At 34.5% G+C, this 5,991-nt stretch overlaps 1 long non-coding RNA gene across 1 annotated transcript; it reads right to left on the minus strand.

Annotated features, from left to right (window-relative positions):
- Positions 1–200: 200 nt before the first annotated feature.
- Positions 201–1,587, minus strand: LOC107783253 (uncharacterized). Its single transcript, XR_001647424.2, has 3 exons — positions 1,222–1,587; positions 979–1,044; positions 201–568 (listed from the first exon to the last, which is right to left on the minus strand). It is a non-coding gene; the product is annotated as an uncharacterized LOC107783253 (long non-coding RNA).
- Between the last annotated feature and the right edge of the window lie 4,404 nt (positions 1,588–5,991).

Below are 5,991 nucleotides of genomic sequence, written 5' to 3' on the forward strand. Positions count from 1 at the left end.
TTACTTATTCGAAAATTAACTTAAAAGCTTGAGCAATCTTTTTTAAAAATTAAATAATAATTTCGAGAACTTATTGGAGTTGAATGTTGAATCTTAGCCAATTATTTTTGGGCTAGTTGGGTAAATTAAAATATGGGCTATAAAATTAAAAAATAGGGAACCTAGTTGTTCTTATGTGAAATTTTTCCTATTTTCAACTAAAACGGGTCTCTTATCTAGCAAACAAGAAGAGGAAAAATAAAAAGAGAAAAGCGACAATCCTCAAACATGACTGTAAAATGCGCTATAATGTACATATTACACAAACAACTATTCCTTTTACACAGGGAGGTCAGCCCACAACCACAACATCCAAATGTGCATACTAAAATTTAGTATCAGCCTTATTCCTCGGTCAATTTTCCATATTGCTATGGATTGAACTCCACGAATTTAGCATCTTCTATATCAATGTTGCATGAAGCATCAACCATTGTCCGATGCTCGGTGTACTTGCCATTGTATCGGTAGACTTTCAAGCCACCCCATAGTGTTGGTGCAGTTTCATTGGTCATATAAAACCGTCAAACTAAAAAGATGCAAAATGGCAAAGCAAGCATCTTAGAATCTGAACGAAAAAGAATGAATGAAAGGATTAAGTTCACCATTAAGAAATATCCTGTCCTTCAACCAATTATGATTGGGAACATATATACTTAGGGGTAACTAGATCCTGAGTACCATTGAGGCTATATCAACCAATTATAATCTCACTCTATCTCACAACTTTTAATTCATTTGTATACTCTGTAAGTATAAATAGAGAGATTTGATAGTTTGAGGCATGATTCAACGAGTAACTGAGGGCATTCAAGAACGCTAACTCCACTTTTCTCTACTCTATGACCTTAGAATGAATCGGTATACATGTTATGCGAGAGATATTATAGCATAATAAAGGAAAATGGAAAAAAAGAACCTGCTCTTTTCAGCACTCACTTTGGATAGGTCCCCTTTTTCAAGTGAGAATCGGATGCTAACAACTTCTTTGGATATTGGTTGAAGCTGCAATAATCCCAGAAGAAAGCAACAAAAGCAGAACTAAAGAGTCAGCAAAAAAGATAAAGAAAGAAGAAAACAGATAATGAGCTGTAGAAACTAAGCAATCATTCCTATGTCTATTATGCAAATTAACATAAATCCAGAAACTAAGCAACAATGGTATAGAGAATTAGGACTTACTATACACAAGGTCACAACAATGAGGGGCTGAGCAAATAACTCAGCTGTTTTAATCTAGCAATGATCGTTTCAAAGAAAAAAATTGCCTCTTGTGTCTTGAACCCCATTTATCTTCGTCACAAACAGGTCTACTTTTCACGGGGAAATTTTGCCAAACAGGTCTTGAAGGGAACATGAGAAAAAACCTGATCCTAGTACAAAACAACACTAATCCACAATATTTTTGATCCACACAACTCAGTTATATTAACTGAAACTGGGTAACCAATAAGAAAAAATATATATGAATAAATCTGTAAGAAGAAGAGAAGAGACAATTGGAACATGAAGAAACAATAGGTTAATGGGATACCCAATACTATGTGGGGCTCATATTAAAGAAAAACAAAGAAGAAAATGGGAGGTGCCTAACTTTGTTGACAACTTTGTTGAAGAAAATGGGAGGTGCCTAACTTTGTTGACAACTTTATTGAAGAAAATGGGAGGTGCCTAATTTTGTTGAAAAATTATAGGACTAAATCAACAACAAAACATCTTATTTGTAGTAGTTGAATGACATCTCTTACTATAAATAGAGGCCTCCATTCTTCATTTCAATCACACCAAAATAAGAGAGAAGCAATAGAAGTTAGAGAGAGTAATCTACATATTGTAGTCTGTGAGATAAATAGTGAGTGTGAGTAATATTGTAGTGAAGTATTTTAAATAAAGAGTGTTATTTCTTTCAAGATTGTAGTAGTCTCTTGACACTACTAAGTTTTAATATTATAGTGGTTATATTGCTCCACTCGGGTATTGTATTTTACATATTAAAAGAGTTGGTGACGTTATTACTCTCTTGTGTTATTATTATTTATCGTGGATATTATTCCTGGGCGGGATTATTATTTTTCCCAATAACGTGGTATCAGAGCCATGACAAATAATGGTACGCTGTCTTTTCAGTACCCCGTCTCACAAAAGATAATTATGAAAAATGGTGTCTACGTATAAAAGCCATTCTTGGCTCTCAGGATGTGTGAGAAATCGTAGATATAGGGTACGCAAAATCCGATAATGAGAAAGCTCTGCCTCAAAATAAAAAAGATGTCTTGAAAAAGACAAGGAAGAAGGATCAACAAGCCCTCACGCTCATCCATCAATATCTGGATGATGCCATGTTCGAGAAGGTGGTAGATGCTACCACCTCAAAGGAAGCTTGGGAGATTTCACAAAATTCTCTTCAAGGAGTTGACAAGGTGAGGAAGGTAAAACTTCAAACTCTAACGGCTGATTTTGAAGTTTTAAAAATGAAAGAATCCGAATGCATTTCAGATTATTGTTCAAAAGTGAAGGCTGTTGTAAATCAATTAAGAAGATATGAGGAGGACATAAAAGATGTCCGTGTGGTAGAAAAGATCCTTCGCATTTTAACACCTAAATTTAATTTTGTGGTGTGTGTTATTGAGGAGTCTAAAGATTTAGACTCTATGATGGTAGAGCAATTGGAGGGTTCTTTACAGGCCCATGAAGAAAAGATCAAGAGGAGACAAAAAGTGCCATTGGAGCAACTTCTTAAAACTCAGGCATCCTTCAAAGATTATGGAGGTGAAAAGAGCTATCGAGGGAATGGACGGGGATGAGGTCGTGGCAGTCATGAAAGAGGAAGAAGCAACGCTAACAACTTCAACAATGAAGTTAAAATCCACCAGACATTCAGAGGTCGTGGTCGTGGACATAGAGGAGAAAGAGGACATGGCTACTACCAAAAAAATAATGGACAAAGGTATGACAAATCAAAAATTGAGTGTTATAATTGTCATAAATTTGGCCATTACTCTTGGGAATATCATAGCAATGTTGAAGAAAAAGCTAACCTTGTTGACGACAAGAAAGAAAAAGTTGAGTCAACGCTGTTGATGACACTCAAGGAAGAAGACAAGGATGATTGCAGCTCGTGGTATTTGGACAATATAGCAAGCAATCATATATGTGGATGCAAAGAGAAGTTTGTGGAGATCAATAAAACGGTGAGAGGTAATGTGTCCTTTGGAGATACCTCAAAGATTCAAATTGAAGGGATATGTACGACTCTGATCTCTTGTAAAGATGGTAGTCACAAGTTAATTCAAGATGTTTATTATGTCCCAAAATTAAAAAGTAATATTTTGAGTTTGGGCCAACTTCTTGAAAAGGAATATGACATCCACATGAAAAATATGCATATTTGGCTGAGAGATTCAAGTGGAATTCTAATTACTAAAGTGCATATGACTAAGAATAGATTATTCTCTCTGAATCTTAAGACAATTGATGCAAAGTATTTGAAGGCTAATGTGCAAGATGAATCATGGTGTTGGCACATGCGATTTGGGCACTTAAATTTTGAAGCGCTCAAATCAATGGGAGAAAAGAACATGGTGCATGAGATGCCATTAGTAAGCTATCCCAATCAATTGTGTGAAGCTTGTCTTCTTGGAAAACATGCAAGGAGGAGTTTTTCAAAGGAGGCCATGTCAAGATCAACCAAGCCGCTTCAGCTTGTTCACACTGATGTGTGTGGACCAATCAATCCACCTTCCTTTGATAAAAGTAAATACTTTCTACTTTTCATTGATGACTTTAGTAGAAAGACTTGGGTTTATTTCTTGAACCAAAAATCTGAAGTTTTTGCTACTTTTAAAAATATCAAAATACTTGTAGAAAAAGAAAATGGCTATGAAATAAAAGCTTTAAGGTCCGATAGAGGAGGCGAATTCACTTCAAAAGAATTTAATGTCTTTTGTAAATCTCATGGAATTCGTCACCCTATAACAGTACTTTATTAACCCCAACAAAATAGAGTTGGAGAGAGAAAGTGTCACGACCCAAAATCCCACCACAGGAGTCGTGATGGCACTTAGTCTCTAAGACTAGGTAAGCCGATTTTCATTACATTTTTGAAGCCATTTTTTTTGAAACTAACAACGGAAATAATTACAATATACAACCTCCCAAGACTGGTAGTACTGAGTCACGAAGTCTAACTGAATACATAGAATGATCACGAGAACCGAATATACAATATTGTTTGATTACAAGTTAACAGTATAGTGAAATGAAAAGACTCCAAGGGACTGCGACGACCAAGCAGCTCTACTTTGAATCCTTACGATCCTACTTTAACTCTGCTCAAATCCGTTATCTTCAATACCTGACTCTGCACAAAAATATACAAAAATATAGTATGAGTACGCCATGGTCGGTACCCAGTAAGTATCAAGACTAACCTCAATGGAATAGAGACGAGGTAGAATCAAGACACTCACTAGTCTAATAATCTGTGCTATATAATATATAAAATACTAGGAAACAGATAACAATAAGAGCAGGATAAAACAACCAGTGGCATGCGCAGCAAGACAACAAGAATACCATAAACATCACTCAACAATTAATAATACATGTGCGCCCAATTAATTCAAGTTTTTCAAATAAATATTCTTCACATAAAATTCTTCCAAATAACTCTCTTTCAAATATAGTTTTCTCAAATAATTATTTTTCAAATATAATTCTTTCAATAAATCTTTTCAAATATAATTTCCTCAAATAATTATCTTTCAAATACAATTCTTTCATATAATTCTTTTTGAATAAAAATCCTTCCAAATAAATATTTTGAATACAATTCTTTCAATTAAAAAATTACCATATGACACCTCATTTCATAATCATAAAAAAAATACGGGTCTCAGTCCATTTTCATATTTTTCGTAAACACGGGTCTCAACCCATTTTTATATTTCTATGGCACCTCGTGCCCATAGTTAAATCATATCATAACTACACGGACAATTCACGTGCCAATTATCATCATCATTTCATCACAACACCTCGTGCCCACATTTTATATCACAACTGCACGGACAATTCACGTGCCAAATATCCTCAATATTTACTCATGGCACCTCGTGCCCACATTTCAATTTATAATCTGCCTGGCAATAGCCACATGCTCTCAGTTTCAACATAAATCAGATTGTTATCAATTTTCCAATAACAAGACAAATTGCACAAGGTATAAAAGTAAACACAAGAAAATCACAACGTCACATGAAAATTATCAACACCACAACTCCACATCATCACATATCATCCCTGACAATAGCCACCCTTATTGCTCCTATTGCCACCCTTATCACTCCTATAGCCACCCTTATCGCTCCGCCCAGACAATATCAATAGCCACCCTTATCGCTCCTATTGCCACCCTTATCGCTCCTATAGTCACCCTTATCGCTCCGCCCAGACAATATTCTAACAAACACAACAACAGTGAAATGTCACCCTTATACCCACATAATATCAACGGTGAAATGTCACCCTTATCTTACCAAAATAATAACTCACACAACACAGTAATTTACACGAAAAATTAACATGGCAACATAATAAAATCAATTCATATAACAATTTGCCCAATGACCACAACCAAATTTCAAAGATATAACAAAAATTAATTAATTTCACAACAAATAGCCCAAGGCTCCACACAATATATATAACACCCAAAAATAATCAATAGAGATAGAAATTACTCAGCATAAAGCAAAACCTTCATTAATGCAAATTTAGATAATTATATTAACACTTATTCTTAAGCTCGCTTAAATTAATTATTTGCATAAGAAAATTCATATTGGAATTAATTTCCAAGAAATATTAAACCAACAATACTCACGAAATTTTATAAATATTTCAAGTAACAATCACATCAAATTATCATATAAAAACAAATTCAACAATAAG

The sequence above is a fragment of the Nicotiana tabacum genome, chromosome 4 (genome assembly GCF_000715075.1).
Source record: "Nicotiana tabacum cultivar K326 chromosome 4, ASM71507v2, whole genome shotgun sequence".
Taxonomy (NCBI): domain Eukaryota; kingdom Viridiplantae; phylum Streptophyta; class Magnoliopsida; order Solanales; family Solanaceae; genus Nicotiana; species Nicotiana tabacum.